At 41.9% G+C, this 24,893-nt stretch overlaps 1 long non-coding RNA gene across 1 annotated transcript; it reads left to right on the top strand.

Annotated features, from left to right (window-relative positions):
- The first annotated feature begins 8,276 nt into the window (after nucleotides 1–8,276).
- LOC115649081 lies at nucleotides 8,277–17,185 on the top strand. The gene is made up of 3 exons (XR_003999749.1): nucleotides 8,277–8,362; nucleotides 15,830–16,070; nucleotides 17,032–17,185. It is a non-coding gene; the product is annotated as an uncharacterized LOC115649081 (long non-coding RNA).
- The last annotated feature ends 7,708 nt before the right edge of the window (nucleotides 17,186–24,893 follow it).

Raw genomic sequence — 24,893 nt, 5'->3', positions numbered from 1 at the left:
AACAGTGGAAGTGGAAATGAGCCCAACTTAGTGCCCTCAGATCTGAATACACCAGAATTAGGGGCAGGAGAGCATTGTAATCTGGGTCCCAGTGTCACAGCTGACTCATGTATAATAGATCAAAATACCTCTGAACTTTGGTGAGATTCTACATCAGGATCTACATTATGCAGCTCATGGCAAGCTCTAGTTCAAAGATGCCTATGCTTTGCCCGCCTCTTCATGATTTGTGCCTCTTCCCTGTGACATTCCTCACATGCTGAATCAAGTTCTTTCACTTCTGAGAGCTGTAACAGGTGAAGAAGGAGTAAGGAGCAATGAAAATAATTCACAAACATTACCAGAGAATATAGAAAAAATGGCAAAGCATCCTTATCTGTATGAACATCATGCTCCATTATTTTTTATTAGGACAGCACAACAAGAACTGAATCCTAATATGCACAAATCATACATTACAAAGGAACATTAGGAAGGCCCCCTATAAAGCCTCAGTGCTGCATCAGGATTCCCTAGCAAGACATCTGGGCCTGTGAAGAATCTTATTGGCCAAAGCTGTCTAGCCCTAGCACGCAGCATTCTTTATGTAACACCAGCCTAGGGTAGAGAGTGATGTACCCTGGCGCAACTAGAATATCAGAATATGTAAAAGACGACAGCTAGCAGAGACGTTGTCTCCATCTTCCTTGAAGGCTCATAGGCCTCATTCATCAAAACATTGTGGTCTTGTTTGACTCTTTATTAAGGTTGGATGACCAGGTAGAATCAGTAGCTAAAACTGCTGCCTTTGACACCTAGCTTACTAGGGAAGTTTGTCCCTTCCTCCCAGAATAAAACCTGGCTACAATGATCCATGTATTTGTAACCTCCAGGACAGATTGCAATTCACTGTATCTGAAGCTAAATGTGAAGACGACTCTCAGGCTCCGGCTGGTAGAGAATGCAGCTGCCCCTCTTCTACATGGCTCAGGCTGTTGTGAGAATATCTGGCCCATTAGTTCTCATTCAGCTTCTAGTGCCAGGTCAAGGTCTTGGTCCTTATTTTCAAGGCAATTAATGGATCAAGCCCCAGCTGCATCAAAGACCGAATTCTAATCTATGAATGGCTGTGACAGCTGTGCTCTTCTGGTTTAATGCAGTTCACAAAGCCCAGGACAGAGTGCATAAGAAGTGGGGACACAGCATTCTCAGTTAAGGGATCCTGCTATGGCACAAACTTCTAGAAGAGAGTAGGTAAATCCACAGTATGACTGTTAGGAAACATTGGAAAACCTTCCTCTTTGAAAAGACCTCTACATCATAAGAATCACACATCACTGACACCCCAAAAAAAGCAAACAGATTCTTAAAAAAAAAATGAAGCCAGTCCAGCTAAAAGCATCATACAAAAACATTAATAAAATTTTAAAACCAAAACCACAAAACCTATTGCTCGCAGAAATTTTACCCTACAAAGGGAGAAGTACCAGAGACTCCATAAAATTCAGCAGGGACTTCATTATTGCTATTGATTTTATATGGAAGGTGTTCAGACACTATGGTGATTGGTGGCACTATAAAACCCTTATGTAGATAAGATGAGTAAAACCATGCAAAACTGTAATGAAATATGGCTCCCCTGATTTGCGGATTCATTATAAATCTCAACCTCAGGTAATGTTCTCTGAAACATTTGCTTATGTGAAGGAACATTTTCTTATGGCTTAAATTTTAAACACTGTTCTAGTCTTTGAATCACAGTGAATGTTGTAAAACTATGGAATTCTTTGGGCCTGGTTTTAATGTCACTTACACAGCTGTAAATCAGGAATCACTCTGTCGAAGTCAATGGAGTTTTACAAAAGTAAAATTAATGGGAGTGATACTAGGGTCAAGCCCTTTATTTCAGCATTGTAAGGAAATTTGTTAAATTTAAATTTATATTTAAAAAAAACAGAAGAACATAAACATTGTACTGTCTTTGTATTTGATTTGCAAGCTGACTTCAGTTTCCATATATTTTCATACTGTTAACATGTAGAATGTTATAATTTGGTGGCCTTGAAATGATAGTGTTTTGCAGCACACTTTCCAATAGATTTTTTCTGGTTCAATAACTGTAGATTATACAGCACTCAGGCAGATGAAAATTACCAAAATTGACCTGATATTAGATTTCCAAATGATATGTTTGCAGACTTGTTGGCTCTGATCATAAATATGCTTGCCTTCATTTTAAGAATGCAGTTGACACATGGGGTGAAACCTCTCCTGTTTAAAATGTAAAGTGTATATTGCATTTAAAAGTAAATGCAGAATAACTATGAAGGGAGGACAGCATGTTTACATGTCAGAAATATAGACATTTGAGGGGAAGAAGATGGGTGGCTATAAATAATGTGTTTGGTGAATAATACATGAAATAGATAGTGCAACTGAACTTTTGACTACAGTTGACTAGTTTCATGGACAATTTACTGCACACACTTTAATCTATTATCATCTGTATGGCCAGATCTTGCAATCCTTGCTCAGGTAAAATTTCCATTGAAATCAATGGGAGATTCATTTGAGTGAAGATCGCAGGAGAGGTTCCGTACGATGTTTCACATGGTATTATAGCAGCAGAACAGCACCTTAAAAACATTTCAGAATGGTTTTTTTTGAAACACCTCCTTTGTGACTGTACATGAGCCAATAGCTCAATCTGTCACGTCACTAGTGCTGTGGAGATGATCTCCTAATCCCACCTATTTTGTAACTTCCTGACATTTCTTTCATCCTTAACAGGGATGCAATGCCTACCTGAGACTTGATCTGCTCACATCTTTCTTTGATGTTCTTCACTCTGCGTCAGGGATCAGAGTGTCAACAGACATGTCATTGGTATGAATGATTTGCAGCAACAGGTGAAAGTCTTTAAATGAGTGTATTTACTACAGACTTTCAAGGACTCTATATCAGCTATGCCTGATCGTATTCCATGTGTACTTTCCATTGTGTTTCTCTTTATACAAGTAGTGGCATGGTCACATTTCATGCAAGTTGAACTATTCAGTGAATTTCGCACGCTGATCTTGTAAAACGGGTCTAGCATGGATGGTGCATCTCTTGAGCTTTCATCACTCAGTAATGGACAGATGCACTTCAGTGTAAGACAAACTAATAATATAACCTTAGTTCAAGGCTCCCCATGAATCTACCTCTGCCTGCATCTGATATGGCCTTCCTGTGTTCTGTTATGAGCTCTATACTGTAATCACCTTCATGCCCCTCTGCCTCCTTTTCTCACTCGTGACTCTCTCTGGAACTGTTCCTATGCCTGGAGCTACTATCCCTTCCAATATGTCTGCACTTTCCTCATTCAAATTGCTCCTCAAAGTCCCTCTCCTTTTGGGACCATGTTATGCCATGGATTTTTTTTAAGCACTGCTTGCCACTGATGGCATTGGTATGGACCATGGCTAGGATTCCACCACTCATCTATTACCACTGCTGTTTGGGCAATTTAAATAAAAACCTTTCAGCCACCCCTCAGGATGGTTGCTATTGCAGGATACCTCAGTGACAGTAACCCTAACTGTGCAAACAATCAAGCAAGACAAAAACTACAAACCCCCATGAAACAAGAAAACAAACTAAAAAATCACAATAATGGTAAAGTGCTAGAAACATCTATTGTACATAAAATGTAATACCAATAATTAAAAATAAGTGTGGCAACTTCGAGAGTATAAAAATAAACTTCTGTGATTCTGTAGAATAGTGCATATATAATGCTAGACTGTGATTTTTCTTCTTTTCCCCATCTCTTTCCTCCCTTTCCTTAAATCATATAATGAAGTATAGTTAGGACCAAAGAAAGAGTCTCTGTGAAGTCAAATTACTCATGGATAACGGATTGGTCAGAATCTTCTCTCTGTTATACTGGTGTGAATAAATGGTATAGTATGCATAATGCACACAGAATAATAGACTAGGCCCTTTAGCCAGTGTGGGGATGTAGCGGGGTGGTCACCCCACTCCTGCCCGGAGGGGTTAAAACAGCCCTGGAGAGGGCTGCAGAGGGGAAAAGAGAGGCTGACTGGGGAAGCAGCCACAGATGAGGCTACACCCCAATCAGGCCACAGCTGGCCCTATAAGAGGGCTGAGGTCAGAGACTAGAAAAGACACTCTCTAGCAGTAGAGAGAGAAGGACCTGGCTGCCCAGTAGCTGAGCACGGTACCTAGAGTGGAGCAGGGCTGGGGAAAGGCTAGAGGAGCTACGGAGCTCCAGTCTGGAGAACCCCCAGGCGGCAGGCCTTGCTAAAGGCCAGGAAAGGTACTGAGGTTGCAGGAGTGCAGCCTAGGGTTAGGCAAAGGCAGCAGGTCCAAACCCCCCTTGCCTATGATGAGTGGTTTGCAGACTGCAGTCTGCCCAAGGGAGCGGGGGCTAGTTAGTGACTGGCAGTAGCCACTGAGGCAAGGGAGGGATGGGGGTTGGGGGTTCCCCTGGGTGGGAAGACCCAGACTGAGGGGTTATTGCCAGGGGGCAGAACCCTAATCCAGAAGGGCACTGGGGTCTGGGAGGGACACAGGCGCCAGCAGCAGGTGAGACGCTGGCCTGCAGAGGGCGCTCTAGAGGCTGGAGAGCTGATTCCCTGGACAATCAGCAGGAGGCGCCGCACCGGTGAGTCATCGCCCCACCACAGGGGAGTAGTTTTCTACTTTTAAGATAATATTGATCTCTTATATTGAGTGGATAAAATTGAAAAAGAAAAAAACTAGTGAAAAATAAATACCTACTCAAAACTAGAGGCATCAGGGGCCCAGTCGTTAGATCTCTGGACTGGGAATCTGGAGACCTAGCTCTACCCAGCCTGCTGCATGATCATTCCTCCTTCTGTGTGTCACTATAAAGTACTGCATAAAATATTTACACCGCTTTTAATTAACTTCTCCAGTAACACTATTATGTAATTGAAGGTGCGCAAATACAATCTGGAGCTTATGTTAATATCCCTTAGCATGTCAAGAATGAATATATTCAGGTGTATTTAAGGAATAACTACCTTCAGATTTCATTTGCAAATTACTAGTATCCTTAAATGCTCATTGCTGGTGAAACACGGGAGGGGGCTAAAAGATTGTTTTCAACAATGTGCAATGCCTGCATCTGCAACAACATTCACAAAGCATTGGCATCAAGGAGCATTTGATGTGAGCAAAGTGACATGAAAGGTTAATTGGTAGAGTGCCTCTGTCTGCAATACATCAAGGCAGCAATGTCACTGCTTGCAATACTTTGTGATTTTAAGACAGACTGCAAGCACTGCTGCTTGTGGATTTGTCGTCTTTTGTTGTTTGTTCAGTAAGTTTCATGTGACAAATTAGTATTTTCCTATAAACAACTCCTATTCTTTTTACTCTGCGTTTCCAAGGAAGAAAAAGGGTCCTAATGAAATGGTGCTGGTTGGAAAAACATTATTTTTGTCCTGTGAGCATTTTTTTGCCTTTTAGTTGAAAAATGGAAAAAACAAAAAACCCAACAACACCATCACCACCCTTTTTGGGGTTTCAGTTTTCTGCTGACAAATCTAAAATATTAAAGGAAAGGAGACACTTTCTGGAAAAAAAATGTTTAAATCCAATTTTCCATTAAAAAGTTTAATCAGAAAAATTTCAACCAGACCTACTCAGGTCCTTTATGCATACAAGGCCAAATTGTGATGCCATTGAAATTAATGACAAAACTTCCAATGACTTCACTAGAACAGGATTTGGTTTGCATTGCGTGATTTAATTGCACAGGACTTCACTTATTCAAAACTGCTATTTAATTTAGCATCACAGTGGGCCTGTTAAATGGATTCTGCAGCCTACCCTTGAGAGGTAGTGACATTTCAGCCAGTATCTTACAAGATTGTTGTATGGTCTGTTGAGTACCCCACTGACTACAAAAGAGGCAATTGGGACGAGTAGGGACTATATGTATGTGTGACCCAAGGACCTCTGGATGTCAACTGGCAGAGGACTCAGGGTGCATAAGGGCTATAGAGATCCCCTGGGTCTGGTATTTACATACTAGTTCACCAAAAAGCATCATGTAAAGTCTCTACTGAAAGCCTGTGTCACTCGAATCAACATAATAGTTATGTACATGGTAGCTAAGAGGCAAGTAATAGGATTTGTCATTTAAGTTTTTAGTTTGTGTGTTTAGGAGTAAATAGAATGGTAGTGGGGTATAAGATTGACAGGTGTGTATTGGCTTATTACAGAAACAAATGATTTTGTGTAGATTAAGAAAGGAATGCAAAACCTCAGGCCTAGAAATAGATTAACATGAGGATAACCTTGTATCATAAAATGTGCTGTTACAGTAAATATCTTTGTTAAGGGCTCATGTTTGGGGAAAATATGGTGGTTAAAATTTCAAGATGCCAATTAAAATGGGTTGTAATGTTTGGGGGATTTTTTTGTAGATATAGAGTGTTAGCAATAAGTTAACTTCAAGTTGCTATTGTGATTAATTGATGTAAAGGTTAACAAGTCCATGTAGAATTAAATATTTAGCCTATGAAAAATGGGGCACCCCAAAGTTAGTGGGATGTGGAAGTACAAACAGGGGAGATAGGTGGAACCTTTTGTGCATATGTCTGAACCTCAGTGGGCGTTAGTATAACTCATAATAAAAGACACCACTCAGTGTCTGTGCTGGGAGGGAATACATCAGGAGATGCTCAACTGATGGCCACCTGATGATCATCCATATTCCAGTGTATTCTACATAGAGATGTGAGTAATGCAAGTAATAATGCTGTACATTCTATATTATCCCATTTTCTTCTGTTATGGGTCAGTGATTATGTATTTATCTGCTTAGAGAAATTCTTAATAAATGGATGTGTGATTACTTGTGACTGTTCCTCGTGTGCTCCTAGGGTCTCTCACTCTAAAGATCTGATGATATTCACCTTGTTGCTCTCAGTACTGTAGCCAATCAGGAGACCAAACTCTCATCAACCATCAACCCATAAGCATAAGCCCCAACTCTGTTAAACCCTATCAATTAGACCATAAAGGCTACAATATATATTCAACATTATGCTCATAAGCCTTGTAGTTAAAGGCAGGTCCACCCAGTTTACATCTACACTACAATTAGATACCTGTGGCTGGCCCATGCCAGCTGACTTGGGCTCACAGGGCTTGGGCTTGGGCTAAACGGCTATTTCATTGTAGTGTAGATGTTTTGGCATGGGCTGGAGCCCAGACTCTGGGATCCTGTGATGGGGAGGACCCCAGAACTCGGGGTGCAGCTTGAGTTTGAATATCAACACTCCAATTAAACAGCCCCTTAGCCCAAGCCCTGTGAGCCTGAATCAGAGTGCAAGGACCAGCTGCAAGTGTCTAAGTGAAGTGTAGACATACCCCCAGAAGTAGCATGCCTTAAGACAAGTTCTAAACCACAGGGGTGGGAGATACTTGTCTCCCTAGTGCACAGTTGTGTGGGACTGTCCACCAGGGAGTCTGTTTGCATACTGAGTCAAATGCTGATGAAGAGATTGCCAGGAACTTAAAGAGGAAAAAAAATTAACAGAAAGAGGTGAGCAGCAGTGGGAGAGGGGAACTCTATTTACAGGTAATGAGCAAAGGACCAGTCTAATATAGCCAAGGGTGCAAAAAGACACCTTGGCATTCTTCGTCTGGGGAGAAAAGCTATCCTGGTTGAAAAATGCTGAAATTTGGGTTGGGTTTACTATAATTGCACATTGCGGTTCCATTTTCAGCCATGTAAGCTATTGTAACTTCTCTGTAAGCTGAATGTGTAATTTGCTTACCTTAAATATGATATTTTAAGAAATCTTGTTGTCTAAAGTAATGCTAAAGCTCTTCATTGCTGTATTCATTTATGCTAAATAAATCGGTGCCCTAGTCAGTATTTATCCACAAGCAGTTTCTTGTAAGATTCTCAAAGTGAAATTTGTTTCATAGGAGAAATTTGGAATTGTAGCTGAAGCCTCTTTAGTCCTCAGGACAAGTCTGTTTGGAGTCAATGACCCCCGGTGAAACTGTACAACATTAGCACTACTACAATTTGAGCAAAGAGTTGTGATTCATTATGAACAAGACTTCCAAAACTGTGCAACTTGATCCCTAATACTAAAAATACCAGGTGCTAACAGCACCCGATCTCAGTGACCTCAGTGAAACAGCAGGGGCTGGACAGGCATGGAACAAATCCAAGCAGAGTCTCACCTCCTTTGTGTATTTAGAATTAAATCTCTCAAAGATTCTCTCACTACTACAGATGATCCCTCTGACATCCTCACATGAGTAATGCCAGTTTGCAGAATCTGGGCCTTACGTTGCAGGAGGTAGTCACAGAAAAGGGATGGAAATGGTAAGACCCCTGGCTTTGAAATCTAGTTTGAGAGACTTAGTCTCTGACCCTTGTCAGATTTCTTAACCTCTCTCTGTCTCGATCACCCTAGTTATAAAAATGGGCCTAATGCTGTCACTGTGACTCTTGCAGATTAGTTCTACTCAAGTGAGTGGGACATCTTTAGGGTTACCCTGTTTCAAGTTCCACAAAACAGGACACTGCTGGGGGAGAAATTGGGGGCAGAGGCAGGTACCTGGAGATGCTGGAGGAGTGTGTGTGTATGGGGAGGGGTATCTGGGGGGAGCTGGAGAGGGTACCTGTGCCGGGGTACTCACTAGAGGTGGGGGACAGTGTCACCCCCTATCACAGTAGCAGGGGGGCTGGTGCAAGTCCAGGATGCTGTGCCAGCCGTCAGTCAACACCTCCCTGTGGGACCCCATCCCCAAGGCTGGGAGCTAGAGCCTAGGTGGGCGGAATCCAGCCGCTCTGGCTTGCAGGGGAATGGATCAATCGTGTGCAGACGCAGGGGAAGGACCAATTAGGAAGTGGACCTATTGGGGCTCTTTCAGAGCTGCAGCTTCTCTGCTCCGCAAAAACCACAGACATTTCCTGTTGTTTTAAAATCCCCCTGGAGAGAAAAAAGGAGGCTCAAGAAAGGCTGTGTCCAGGAAAAGACAGATACATGGTACCCTAGACATCTTGTTGAGTAAGGTATTCTTCAGTGTGAGCAACGTTGGCACAATCTTCCACTTAAACACTATCTTGCTAAAACAAGATGCTGCAGCACTGTTCTGCTATTCTAATAGATTACAGAAAACTAAAATGTAATCTGTCTACATTCTGGGTTTAAAAATAAAAATTCTTCACATTTTTACTTATAAATGTAGGCCCTGTTTCAACAATATACTGAAACGTGTGCTGCATATAAGCATGCATATAAACCTATCCCAATTCTGCTAGTTTTCAGCACCTGCTAAGGTTGCCAGGCATCTGGTTTTTGATCAGAATGCCCAGTTGAAAAGGTTCCTGCCTGCCCTAGCCCCGCGTGGCTCCCAGAAGCAGCCGCCAGGTCTTTGCAGCCCTTAGGTGCATGGGCAGCCAGGGAGACTCTGCGCATGCTGCCCCCGCCGCTAGTGCTGGTTCTGCAGGTACCATTGGCCAAGAACCATGACCAATGGAAGCTGTGAGGGCAGTGCCTGTGGACATGATGGCAGCACACTGAGCCTCCCTGGCTGCTCATGCACCTACAGGATGCAGGGACCTGGTGGCCACTTCCTGGGAGCGCTGCCATGACCCTGCACTCCAAATCCCCTCCTGCACCCCAACCCCCTGGCCCAACCTGGAGTCCCCTCCTTCACCTAAATCCCTCATTCCAGGCCCCACCCCAAAGCCTGCACCCGTAGCCAGAGCCCTCACCACCCCCCATCATGTCCCAGCCCTCTGCCCCAGCTTTGAGCCTGATCCCGCACTCCAAACCCCTTGGCCCCAGCCCGGAGTCCCCTCCTTCACCCCAAACCCCTTATCCCTGGCCCCATCACAGAGCCTGCAGCCCCCCCGCCAGAGTCCTCATCCCACCCCAAACACACCTCAACTCCCTGCTCCAGCCCAAAGCCCTCTCCTACATTCTGAATCCCTCATTTCTGGCCCCACCTGGAGCCCATACCCCCAGCCCAGAGCCCATAACCCTCCTGCACCCTAACTCCTTGCCCCAGCCTGGAGCCCTTTCCTGCACCCCAAACCAGGGTTGTTTGGTTTTGTGTGATTAGAAAGTTTGCAACCCCAGCACCTGCGTAAGTCCCATTGACATCAATAGGACTTATGCACATGCCTGTGTACTAGGCTGAGTGAAGGCCTGAGTGCTTCTGACAGTTGCCAGTCTTTGATTTGTGGCTGAACAGGTGTAGCACAGCCTGTGGAAGTGATAGCTTCCCCATATTGTCCTGCCACTATGACTCAAACAGACCTGGATCGTCTAGGTGCAGAAAGGGAGCCAAATCTCTTTGGTCATTCACGCCCTGGTTTCTATGTTGAGACTGCCAATAGGGCAGCAGTTGTGGTGGTAGTTTTTAAGTGGACGCCTCTCCACTGGGAACTGGAGTTCAGACCACCAGTCACACAATTTTTCAAGCAATGTAACTATATTGAACAGAAATGAGATCATCCTGCGTGGCAATTAGAGTTGTGCTTTCTATGATGCCACAAAAAGTTCTAGTGCAATGAGAAGCATTCTAAAATTACGATCATACAGGACATGTGCAAGAAATGTGTTCCTCACAATGACGGCGCACTGTGACATGAAATACAAAGAACAAAGGACTTGCCGTGCTGATTCCAATAATGTACATACAATATTAATTAGATCAGAGTTAAAAATAATACACTATGCTATCTTTGTTTCAGAGCAATGCCTTTTGGGTAGTACAAGGTGAGGGTATAGTGAGGATGATCATAATGAAGTTTAGTTTTGGGTGGGATCTAATACACAGAGAGAGAGAGAGAGAGAGATCCATTGGAACACTAATAAAAACAAAATGATGTAATTAATCCAAGATCTTTTTTAAGATTTATAATCCCTTTCAGATCCTAACACTCATTCCTTACTATGGCCAATTAAAAAACAATATGGTAAATTAAGAGTCATGTGTATATTTGGATGTAAATAAGATGTTTGGATTAGGATTTCCTTCACACATAGACTAGTGAGATTCACAAGTTTGCAAGATGGTGCAGTTAGTGGGCGTGGTTCAGTCTATGCAGTACTTTAGTGCAGCATATTCAATTTTTAATTGAAGACTAGGGGCATGAGGGCAGCACACTGAGCCTCCCTGGCTCTCTCTCACTGAAAAATATTTGAAGGCCAGCTCCTCAGCTATTGTAAAACAGTGTGTCTCCTTTGATTTCAACTGAATAATACCTGTTTTCTCCAACCAAGCATTTAGCCCAGTCTTTTGCCCCAAATGCTTAGAGAATTAAGATCCTGCAGAAATACAGAATCAAATAAAAATTGAAGATAAACAAGGTATACATTCAATTGATCAGCAACTAATATAAAAAAAGTGTCATGCAATTATAAATTATATACACACATGGCATACACATATAATATTTACACATCCATAGCATCCTAACAAAGCACTAACCACTCACTAAAATGCAGATGTCATGTGTCTGCTTTCTGGCCCAGTATCAGTGGATTTCCTGCATGTAGAGATCTGTCTCAGATATTTTATTTAGAAGAAGTGCTTCATTGTTTTGAAACATGGTCTGAAAATGGTTCTACCTTGGATGAGCCATTAGCAAATAGCTTATGATATCTGAGAACTCTGTTTAACTTATCCTCTGTGGGTTCCTCTTAGTTTTTCAGTCATGAGAACAACTATGTAAGATTATAAGTAGATTTCAAACTTTGTCATGTGGCCAGAGATTTTATCCATTCATCACTATGGTATCTGGATATCACCAACTGCCCCCTTCCACTGAAAAAGATAAGTTGAAGCAAGATAGAATGACAGGCTGGAAGAAGCCATCTTCCCAGAATAATTGGGTGGCTCTTTTCATAGCTCATTTTCCTTCTATTTCCCACCCCTATATGCACACTGAAGCAGAATCCAGGACAAGGAAGGCAACCTAACTCTTCCTGATCTTTCTCTATTGAAGGAGAGCTGAAGGTGGTGGGAGATAGAGGAAGACCCCTCAGGCCAAGCTCTTTCTTCCCTTCATATTGCAGAACTGAGCCAATAAGCCCATGAGAAAGAAGCTGCTCTCAATTCCTGTTTGCACTGACAGGGCTGGAGCTGGATAACTCTATCAAGCTGATCCAGAAGAATAATGATAAAAGAAAAATGTTCTCACTTCAGAAAAAAAATTATCTCAGCAATCTTGGTGCCTTCTAGAGTCTCACTGTATAAAACCCTTCCAGGCACTGTCATACCAACTACTGTATCTTAGAATACAGATCTTTTTAGAGCTGACAGAATGTAAATATCCCGCATAACAGATGTGCCTTTACAGGCTGAGTTCACCTCCATCCTTACTGATCAGTGTGTGCAGTATGAGCAAAATCTAGGCAATTTAAAATAATGCACCAAGCTACTAAAACAGTAGCTTGCTCAAATTTATAGCAGAGGTTGCAAAACAATCTGACCTCACTGCGAGATCCAACTGTAGCAGTGAATGTTTGGAAATTGTTCAGAATTTTTCTCCCAGCAGTAAGCTCTTTGGTACAGGGACTCTCTCTCACTCTGTGGTCATATGTGCTAACTCAATGGGATCCCCATCTAAGTTAGTCTTTAGGGGCCCGTCATGGTGTTCAGACACTGCTGGGAATGCCTCACTGGGGCCGCATCCGGGTATTAGCTCCACTCAGGGCTGATACTCCCAGAGGTGAAAGTAAGATAAATTACTTACTGGTACGGAAGCCTGGCTCAAAGCCCCCAGAAGGGATGGGGCCTTGGGCAGAAGGGGCGGATCAGCCTCCCCCAGCCAGCCCTTCCACACAGCCCGGCCCGTGCCGCCCGGGGCTCCGGCAGTGATTTAAAGGGCTGGGGCTCTGTCAGGTGCCCTGGGAGGGGAAGGGGCAGTGACATTAAAGCGCTGCCATGGCAGTGTTTTAACGAGGGCTGCGTATGGGCCAGTACCAGCAGCTACTTCTTATGCCATCCAGCCTGTACCAGCCAACTTTCCCTCTGGAGATCCCCTTCCTCACACCTTGGCCCTTCTCTCTCCAGGACTCGAGATGCTCCTTTGTGACTCAGTCCTCTTTCCACATCACTGTAGACCTCCCCTTCTAGGATAACAAAGTCTCTCCAGGCAATGTCTCCAGTGCCCCTGTGCCCCAGGTCTGGTAGGGGAACCGTGGCCCATGCTCTACACTGGATTCCAGCCCAGGGACCCTACAACAAAGAGTCAATACCTTGCTACTGTTTCCCCTGGCTTCTTCGTAAATAGCCCTCTGTCTTCCTTTCCCCACTACTCCTCTGGAGTTGACCCCTCTTCTAAAACTATAACCCCAGTGTTTATTCTCCCTCCTGGTTTTCACCTCCCCACAGAGTGACTGCAAAATCTGTCCCTACAGTCCCCTTTCTGCTGCAAACTCCCTGGCTTTATAATCCAATCTACTCTGGCTCAGCTGAGCCTTTTGCTTAACTAAGCCTGCCTTTCCTTCCAGGTACCCTTCAAGCCCACATTAAGCGTTTCAGGGCATGTGTGGGGGTATGCACCTCATCACTGTGCTACTGTGATAAAATAATAATAGCAGGCTGTCTGGCGTGATATACTATCCCCAAAGAAGAAACACATAGTTGATTTTGGCTTTAGAAAAGGGAAGAGAAGGAAAGTGGATCCTATCAGTTAAAGACAGGCCTAAATCAAATCCAAAGAAGCCTGAACTTTAAGAAAGTCTGAGCCCATATCTGGACATTGTGGCTATGGTTCATCTCATCTACCTCTATTAATGGTGAGAAAGTCCCATATTACACCATTAAAATGATGTTTACTAACACTGGTCTTCTTGCTGCACTATTTCCATAACAGAAAGCATTCTTGCCTGGGCAGGTCTTAGCCGCGCTCAGAACCCCCTACCAGGATGAGTGGTGGACTGCCTTTAGTCTGGCTCCTACCTTTTGACCTGTGTGGTTTGGCTGGCCCTACCTACCAGGAATTCTACTCTCATCAGCATAGCTCGCAGAGTCATCAAAGCATACAAGCTTTCCCACCACAGCAAGATGCAATCCCTAGGAGAGGACAGAGACAGCTATAATGGTTTAGCCATATCAAGTTATCCCATAGCAGAAACAAGGTACATCTTAGGTTGGATTCCAATCTAAGGGAAGGGAAGAGAAGGCATAGAGTACAAAAAAATAACCTATTGGAAGACAACTGCCAAATTGGAGATCAGTTACTCTGGACAGACAGCAGTGAGACAAATATCCTGTTCTGGATAGACAGGAGTGGGAAATTGGGTGACCTCATGTGCTACTATGTATAAGAGATTTGAAGTCTCAGGGTACATCTATACTGGAAAAAAAGACATGTGGTAGGGAGCCCAGGTCAAGTTTCTCAGCTCATGGGCTTCACGCTACAGGGCTAAACACAGCAGTGGGCTTGGGCTGTAGCCTGGCTCTGAAATCCAGTGAGGGGGGAGGGTCTCAGAGCCAAGGGGCTAGCCTGAGCCTGGATATCTACACTGCTATTTTTACCCCTCATAGCACAAGCCCCGCAAACCTAAGATGGTGACCTGGGCCCTAAAACTCACTGCTGCAGGTTTTTTCATTTTGTGTTTTGTAGTGTAGATGTGCCCTAAGTCTAAATTACTAACTCTGACAATTCACGTCAGACCTATGCCACCAACCCCACAGGAATGAGGGAATGAATTCTCATTTTTAAAGCAGACTTTCCAGCTGTCACAGACTGGGACATGGGTTATCAGGTCTAATGGTGGTCAAGAACAAGGAGTCAGAAACTAAGCAAGGCAGGAGCAACCAAAGGAAGAAGGCAGGAACAGGACTGGAAGAAACCTAAGAACAAGGCAGGCACAGGAGTGATCACATCTGCAGGTGTGAATATTGAGCAGGAGCTAGTCAAGTCCTACTGCTGGCTTTAAGAGCAATCCCAGCACTACCACTCAGCCAATCAGGCAGCCGGGCCAATTAGTAGTTTCCACCAAAGTTAGCTAGCCGATCCCAGGCCGAGTTGCAGGCCCCCATTCATGACACCAACATCCATAATACTGTGGCTTCGTCTACGCTAAGAAAGCTGAGCCCTCTAATTCTTCGAATGTAGCTTCTTTAGTGATAGCAATGTGTCAATCTGTGGTGTAAACAGAGCTCAGACATTTTTGGCTTGGTGTCATCCAGATCTGGTGCAAGTAAGGTTACATAAGACCTGTCAACATTGCCACATCCGTCTTTGTTACCCGGGGTCAAGCTACGCCCATGGAGAATTACTGGCCCCCACTTTTCCCAGTGTGGACTCCTCCTGTGAGGGTTGGCAAATCAGAGAATCCTGCATGTGTCCTTTAATGGTATAAAAAGGAGGGCATAAAAGATGGGTTTTGCTGATAAACAATGTTGTCATTGACCCTGTAGGCAAGTAAATACCATTGGAAAATATCCAGCTAGAAAGAGAAAACCAAAGCATCTTCTAGCCTTGTTGACAATTCTAAATAACTCTGCTGATGGTGTTTGCAAGAGTTGGCCAAATGGCAAATACAACTTTGAAAGGTTCTTGGTTCCTATTGTTCTAAGCAGTGGATCTAGAATACCAAAGCTGTTACCAGTTTCCCTTATTCAACAAGATATAACTACAGCAATCTGGATGAGGAGTGAAAGAAACAAAGCGTAACAAATGAAGGGACTTAGCCAGGTATATGAAAAGAAAACTATAGCACAACAGCTTTATTCATTCAAGCAGAGTCTTACAGGTCTAATGTCAAGGTAGATGTTTGAGTCTATTTATGGTACAATTGGTTTTGTTTTCTCTGTTTAGACATTCATCTGTCTTCACAACATCTCTGAAACCTTGTTTACAAGGAAGACAAGTTGCACCAAAGCAAATAAGACTGGAGCTGTTGACAGACAAGATGCAGTCAGGAATTTTTAATCAAGAGACCATGTTTGCTGAAGTGACTGTTCACATCTTTCCTATGAAATAATTCAACTATCTATATTTTCCCTCCCATTGGAAGTGAAGGTTGCTGATGTGATGGCCTCCTTAAAATGATGCAATGGTAAATAATTCATGTTTTCCTCTATTTTAATGTATGGGTTATAGCTCTCAGCAGAAAGAAAAAGGTTTTTAAGTCTGGTAAATTGATCTTTTGAAGACCAGCCTGAACAATGTTTGTTAATCAAATGCAAGCCTATTGCATATGTCTGTTATTACACATGCAGTGGCCACTGGTAAAAAGGCAACGCAGCTTCTGCTATCACAAAATAAGTTTTATTTGATCATGAGATGATTTTCTTTTTGTGATTAAATGAATTTCAATTCAGCCGTGGGCCTGAAATTTGCTGTCTCCAATAGTTGTGTGACCAATAGTTCACTTGCACAAATGTTCATTACCAGTAAATAAAATGTGCATAAACATGATTGAAGTAAAATTCAACTTAGAAGTCACAGAAGCGTTCACAAATATTTTTTCTGACTATTCACTGACAAAAAGCCATGGAAACACAGGCTGACTGAAAGTTGGAACACAAAACTCTTTCTGTTGCTACATCAGAGCGCAATGAGCCACGCTTTGCTTTTGGCATCTAACATCCTTGTTTAGAGTGTGCATACCTGCCAAAAATTACATTAGAAATACAATGTCCTGCATCCATGCCAATGCATTCCTCTTCCACCAAGGAAATAACCTACTCCTTGAGTCCAGTCTCCCCTGGTGGCTTGAAAACTGGGACATATTCATTACAGATTAAATGGAGCTTTTGCTTTGGACTAAAGGACTATTGCTGCTACCATGATGTGATTTAGCACAGTGTTGTACAAGGGAGGCCATCGTGGAAAAGTGACTCAAGTTGCTCTTAACAACAACAGCTATTAATACCATTTGCGTAGCACTATACACTTTGCAAGGGGTGTTAAAACATTAACTCCTTGATATTGTGTCTTAGAATCCCTTGAAGCTATCACTAAATGAAGAAATGCCCAATTTTGTGGTCTCTAATGAGATTATTTATTCCTTTTAGGAATACTACTCTGGAGTATGAAACATTTTACCGAGAAGAGGAATATGCAGCCTTTGTAATTTCTCCTTCTTGCACTGCTATAAAGGCTGGGTTCTCTTTTATGTTTGTGGTAGAAGAGCATAATTCCATCCCCTTGGTTAGCAGTGAATGCTTGGGGTGGAATATGCTACTTAGAACGAGAGAAAGTTTAGGGATAGATTAATAGACTTTTGTGTTAACTGTCTAGTCTTTGGCTGATAATAAAAAAATTTAGAAATATAGGCAGAAGTATCTTAGCATTGACATACTCTTGAATCCAGCATCTATAAATCCTCATATTTTCCGAGACAGATGCAGGTTCAAGTACGTTTTTGATTGAGAGAGGAAAATCAAAACGTGACAGATTGAAATTTCAAACCACGTGGCTGTTTATTAATGGGGATAAGTTACAACTTGGACCGGGGAGAGGCAACTTATCAACTAGAAATACTATCAGAATAAAACCACACACAACTTGAAACAGTCTATTTACATCCAACAACAAGAAACCAAGCGATTTATAATCAACTGCTTACTAAAATTCAGAGCAGGTACACAAAACTAAGTAAACTGTACACACATTAACCGAATATTGTAAAATACACCAACCAATTACAATAACAATTAATACAACAATTTGACTCTCATATACTGTATACACAACTTTGTACCGAGTAAGGGAAGGGAAAAAGAGAAGAGGCTAAGCAAACAGAGTATTTACAGAAAACAAAATGCACATACCACACTCCAGGCGCAGCTGACAAGCAGTACAGACACCAAGGGCATGACGAATTAATGGGAAATAATCCAAAAACCAAAACGAAATGACACGACACAAACCGGTAAAATCCGGAGGAGACCCTGGCTGAAAGGGTGATCAGGCCTTTCAGCTAACACGCGGATACTCCTGCCATTTTTGGCACGAGACATAGTTTTATTTGAAGGCTCTTACCTGTGTCAGCGTCTGATTGGTCCCTAGCTCCTTCACCAACCAGGTTCCGAGCTGGTGCCCTTTATGTCAATAGAAACTTCACCCGGCACACTAGGGGCTGCACACGACACACCACTTTTGCACATGGCACACTTGTAGCACACGGCCCTGCAGTAGCACGCGGCACACAAGTGGCACACGGCCCTATACTGACCTTTTGACCGACAATTGGCCATACAGACGCCATATTTGAGCATAGGTTTAGGGTTGTAACACATATAAACAAACCAGCCTTTTAAATGCATTTTGTGCAATTACATTCATTCAGACCTTGGATCTAACAAATGGAAGATTTTGGAGATATTTTTGCTCTTCCTTTACTGCTACTCCATAATTAATCATTCAAAGTGTTTTCCTTTGCTCACTCGCCCCCACATTATTTGCAATTTTTAAGACAGGAAAATTTTTCTAGTTAAAGCACTATACTGGGACTCAGAAGATCTGGTTTCAACTGCCGGCTCTGGCACAGACTTCCTAAATGGCATTGGTCAAGTCACTTAATAATGATAATCATTAATAATACCTTTCTCCCATTCTCTGCCTGTCTTTTTATTTAGAATGAAAATTCTTCCAGGCAGAAACTGCCTCTTACTTTTCATGTATACAGCACTTAGTATAAAAAGGTCTCAATCTTGGCAGGGCCCTTCAGTACTACTGCACTGTAATAAATACAAACAATAAATAAATAGTAGCCAGTATTTCCCTTACAAATGCCTTCTCTAAGAGGTCCCGAGACACATCATCACAAAGCTGACACCTTCTACAGGTACCAACTTCAAAATGGCTCTCTCGTGCCTATAGTCACTGTTTGCTTTTGATCACTTGAGCAATGTATCTTGTGCCAGGAGACAATAAAAAACGTGTCCCTCTCTGAGGGTAACTGCTGTTATCACAGACAACAATCACCACCTGCCACTGTGATCCACATCAGGAAACTAGGTCCTAGTATGATCTTCTGTTTAGGGCCCGGATGGGCACTAAAGTTAATGGCATTGAGAGCAGAGGTCTGAAACATTGGGACAGATTACTTTACTGTGTTGAGCAGCAGTGCCAGCTTGCAAAAACATTTGTTTCTTCACGGTTTGCCTAGCTATTCAAAACAGGCTTTGTATTTGTATGCTTTGAGACATCACATACAGACATGATTTGTAGAGTTCAAATCAAACAATTCCTTTAGAGAATGGCAGAAGCAGAGCAGTTACCTTATGAGAGGGAAGCACTTTCTTAGTTCTGTTTTGATTTTCAGTATGATACATCATAGTAGCCATCTGTGCCCTAAAGTGAAGAGAGTATTTTTCCCTTTAAAGAAAGCTTTCTCCTCACTCCTGCCTGTACATTCCTAGGCATTTTATAATTCAAGCTATGACACATGCTATCTGGAAGCAATGGCCACAGGATTGGTCTGCCTGCTAGTGTGCCCTGACTTATGTAAAAGAACAAACCCTCCATTGTTTCCTGAGCACCATATGTCAATACAATAAAATCACTGTCTCTGTATTCAAGCTTACATTTGTTTATGATTAGTGTTTACTTCTTGGCTGTTAGACTAAAAATGTGTGTTCTTTTTCTTGCTCTAAAATACTTTTTCTACCCACTCACCTTCACCCCCAGCAAGATAATGTGTAGCCAAAGGAGTAAAGTTCTCTAGTCAATTACACAGTTTTAAAACAACATCTTATGTTTCTTTTTAAAAATATAGGTAATTTGGTTATAATTTTCATAGGTAAGCACTGGCATAACCCTACTTGTTATGCCAGTGTAGGCCTAACCCGAAAATTGTAGGTTAGTTCTATGGAGGCCCAGATTTAGGACAGTAACTAAGCAGTGAGTAGTCCCATTGAAGTCCCATTGAAGTTAACTGGAATAATCACATGCTTAAAGTTAAGCATGTGCTTAAGTGCTTTGCTAAATTGAGGCCCTAGGGAATCTAGCATGAAGCTGGAAATGAAGAGACCTGGATCCAACTCCCACTTCTCCTACTAACTTGCCTGTGATCTTGGGCACCGCAATTCTTCTCTGCACGCTCATGACCTCAGCAGTAAAAGAGGATAATATCATGCAACCACTTATTTAAAGTGCTTAGCAATATGGGAATGGCAAATGCTACAGTCGTGTAAAGATTATCAGGGGAAGTAAAGATACTTAAGGTGCCTTAAAGCTTGTGGAGGACTGGGCTTTATATTTAATGGAGAGAAACATTCACCTTAAAGGAGAGCAGGTATATTTTTAACTACCCTCCTTTAGGGTTCCTGTCATGAGAGGGTGGCTTTATAATCTCTTTGAGGTCCACCAGAGCCCAGATGGAAGAAGCAGCTGAAGGTGATGCACTGAAAGTTCCCACCCACTGGTTACCCCACTTCCCAGGATAGTCCTGGCTCTCACCCCCTTTGCCTCATGGATCCTCCACCCAGTTGAGGGGAGATGACAAAGTGAATGCATCTGGTTTTCTTCTTGCTCACATCAGTTTTAACCCTACTTGGGTGGAGTTAGTCCTAGTGAAAATGAGAGGGGAATCAGGCTCACTGGGGTTTATAATTCTGTAACAAGTATTTCCTTTATGCCTTCAGCTGCTCCAGAAAGGGTGCAATACTTTCAACACCTGCCCCAATGATAACCCACCTGCCATTATACTCCCACAGTTATAAAACGTTTTCTGTAGTTTCCCATGGGGTGATAAGTCTTATTTCCCTCCAAGTGTTATCATTAAGTAGGCCTGGGTTCAAGATGAAGATATCTGCCAGGTTCCACCCACCCGCACAATATACACCTTGTCCAATGTACTATAGCGCAATGCTAGGTACAATACATTTAAAGTAAATATTTGGATACTTAAGTAACCATGCTGAAAAGAGCCCCTATCTTTATGAGCTATATCAAACCATAATGAAATGTGTAAATCATCTAGTGGTTATATCTCTGGAAACATTCCCTCCCATTGGTGCTCTGGGAAGTGATTTTCAGTTTGTGAGCTGGAATAAAGTTAGAGAAGTAAAATAAAGTCCTTTCTACCAGGCTACAGTATTAAATTATTTCTTGGCACAAGGAAGATTGCTAAAAGGTAAGTAGTCAAAAGCAGTTGCCTATGAAAAATCAGGCACATAGGAGGCCCGACTGGTTTTTAATATAGATATAATCTTTATCATGAAGGAACAAAGTCCTTCATTTCCTGTTGATGAGGATCATACGATACCAGTGCAATTTAAGCTATCACAGCCAAATATTGACTGTTTGTGGAGCACCTTTAAATCTTAAACTCTTTGCATATGAGGTAGTTATCTTAAAAAAGGTCTAAGCTGCACCTGCTATGCAGACACAAACCTTTATGCTGAGGAAAGGGGCACTGAGTATAAGAAACATTCTGCGTAGTTGTCTTTCTCAGTGCTGTTTACCTCTTCTGCCAAAGAGAGGTTGATTCACTACCTCAAAAAAAATAAATCAATGCAGTGAGGGAAAATTGCCAAGATATGACTGAGAAGCCAATACTAAAACTACTGGATTTCTATTTTTCCAGCCCAGCTGCTGAAAGAAATTGTTAACTTATTAACTGACTGGATCAGGCAGGTGGGACAAAAAGAACGGTGACATTTTATAGTGAGTAATAAAACATCAAATATTTACTTCTAGAAATGATAACTAAAACTGGCTACAGGTGTGACTCAAGCTGATTTCACCTTTAATTCCTACCATCTTCACTTCTCTCTGAGCATGTGCTGGCCATGAAGTTAAGATCAAATCAGGGAATGGTCATGAAATCTACAAATATAATAGATGAAATTCATAGCATTTTTGCCCATAAGAGTATCACAAGGAAGGCACAATGGGAATTTCTCTGTTTTTAGTCATGTACAACATGGACACTACCCTTGTTGTTGGATGTTTCTAAATCTTAGCATATCAGTTTGGCTTCCTTGCTTTCCAAAGTCACTGCTGCTCTGATTTGCAACTGAATTTCCAGGGTTTCATAGTTTATAATTTACTCATTCTATCAAATGAAAGTGTTGATGGCTTGTTTATTGAATCCCTATACAAAATCATTAGTGGGTATTGAGTGAGTAAAATTTTCAAAAGTACCTAAGTGATTTGGGAACTTAAGTTCCATTTTCAAAAGAGACAGGGCCAGATTTACAAGGTATTTAGGTGTCTAATGATGCAGATAGGCAAATGGGCCTAAATCCTCCAAGGTATGTAGACACCTTTGAGGATGTGGGCTCTAGTGGGATTTTAAGTGCCTAAATGAGTTAGACACCTAACTCCTATGGAAATAATTTCTTAAATATTAATACTTATTGCCTCCTGTACATATTTGCTAACACATTAAAATGCAAATATTAAAACATATTCAGATAACACTGTTTTGTTTAAATAATACTTTTCTACGGTACTTTACAATACAAACATCAGTCTTGGACCTTTTTTATCCAAGACATTTTAGCTTTCTATTTGCTTCTAAAGTAATGTATTGGTGTAACTAGTTATGTAAAATGATAGCCAAGTCTAAAAAGATAGGAGAAAATGGAATATATCAAAGGTTGATGCAATTTGCCTGATTCTCTACTGAGACTTGAGTGCATTAATGGCAACACAAGGTGTTAGGGACAATGATTTTACCCGCTATGCAATATTTAGAGGTTATGTGACTTGCCAAAGTCACATAGTAAGTCAGTGGTAGAGTTGGGAACAGAACCCAGGAGTACTAACTCCATGCCATCCCCAGGATCTCATAATTTATAGTACTTGTTTTCTCGGTTGATGCTAGGAGATAGTATTTCCTAGTACTGAATGTTGATATTATGGCATACTGCATTTGCACTTAACGGTGGGGCATGTTTTCCAAAGGATTTACTGTTATAATACTTAGATCAGATCAGACATATCAAATGAAAAGGAGTGAACATCAGAATCCATTAACGTATCAACACTTTTGACAGTGGAAATGGCATGCCCTGTATAATCTAGGCTATCTGACTCACCGAGGAGGTCCATGGTGGGATAAAACAAAGTTACCCCATCCACCCAAACTAAAATCAAGTACTTCGTGGGTAATCAGATATCCAAGATTCTCTGCAGACTTACAGCAGGTTGAAGTTTATAAAGTTTGAAGCTGAAGTTTGAAGTAGGGTGAAGATCAACACACAGTATATAAGGGGAGTAGGGTATGTGGGAAGGAGGAGACAGATTGGAGAAGATGCGTCCAGATAATGGGAAGACAGAGCAGCAAACATGGTGTTGTTTTGATGTGATGAGCATAGTTCTCCCCTCTGTTAGATTTGGCTAAATCATACAACATTATAAAAATCCATCATTAGCAGCTATTTCAGTGGCTGAGTGCTGTGCTCAGTAAATAGCTCCTGCTGCTTTTTTTTATTTTAAACATCAAAGCTGAGGACAGGAAAATAGTGCCATTGAAGAAGGTTTCCACATGCATGTAAGGATTGCTCTAATAAAATAAGAGTAATTAGTTTGGAAAGAAAGAGATAATTGTTCCTTTAATTTTCCACGATGACCTATGAGATCTCACTTCCCACCCTGTGACCTCCTCCCCCACCATCAGGATGAAGTTTCTGCAGAGCATTTACAAATGCAATGAGACAGGGGTCTTATTTTGAAAGGAAACAACAGTAGAATTATAATTAATAAACGCTTACAAACTTAATTCAAGATCACATGACCCTCTTTATTTTGGAGAAGGTTTGTGTCAGGCTGTCTTGCAGTGGCTCAAGAGCATAAGTACCAACCTCAGAGCAGACTGTTGGGGACCAGGACACAAACCCCAAATTGGCTGTGAGTTCTATACCTCAGTTTCACAGATTAATTATGTGAAAACTCCTCAGGTACTGTAACAGCCTTAACATGGAGTCATAGACAGTCCCCTTGGGTATACGATCTGTCTTGCCATCCACAAGAGCCTATCTTTGTGACAGATAGTCCCTTACACCACAAATCACAACAATATTCAGGTTACTTTCAGTCCCAAAGGACTAATCTCTTACTCCAGCTCAATTGCACCTTAAAGGTTCTCACACCAAAGACAAGACTTGTAGCAGTCCTATAATAAACTATATACCGATTTATTAACAAGAAAAGAAAGCGAGAGATATTTACAAGGTTAAAGCATGTAAACATACATACACAAATGAGTTACAGTAAAAGAGTAAAAGTAAAGTGAAAGAGGCTTCTGTGATAAGCAAGATCTTGTCCTTTAGGGCTAACCCAGGCTAAGCACTGGGGATCTTATGCTTATGCCTAATAATTCTTGCCCTCCAGAGTCTAAGCAGCATAAAGATACAGTTCATACTTGTCAGGGTTTTTTTATTCCCTTCTACCTTTTTGCTTTGAGCTGCAAACTCAATTGATGGGAAGAATTCACTTGCAAGACTCATCTTCCAGGGGAGGGAAGGAGGCAGAATAAACAAAAATGTATTTTGTCCTCTTTAATATCACACTCTAGTCTGTCTCGTGTCTATCCTTGTTGGCCAGGATGTAGCACCTTCTGTTGGAGGTCTGTACTAGCTAATGTTTCTCTCCAGTCTGGTGGTTTACACAGTTACAGAGGTTTATAATGCAAATACTCAGATATTACCTTATAGTATGGTATTCATGTGTTATAAGTGAGATTAATGTATGCAGCAATTTACAAGCATTACATAAAGTCTAAACACTGAACACATTCTAATCATTCTAATACCTATTTTAACAATATTAACACACAGGTGAGCCAGACATGGGGGCCTTGGCATCAGCTGGCACCTGGTCTGCCAGTGTCACAGTTTGAATGGGATGTTTATTAACCATTAATATCAAATTTCCATTCTTGTCTTTTTATGTATATCATGCATGTGTCTGGCTCATTCTA

The sequence above is a fragment of the Gopherus evgoodei genome, chromosome 3 (genome assembly GCF_007399415.2).
Source record: "Gopherus evgoodei ecotype Sinaloan lineage chromosome 3, rGopEvg1_v1.p, whole genome shotgun sequence".
NCBI classification, from domain to species: domain Eukaryota; kingdom Metazoa; phylum Chordata; order Testudines; family Testudinidae; genus Gopherus; species Gopherus evgoodei.
The sequence above is the reverse complement of the archived record's forward strand: the minus strand, read 5'-3'. Positions and strand labels throughout refer to the sequence as shown.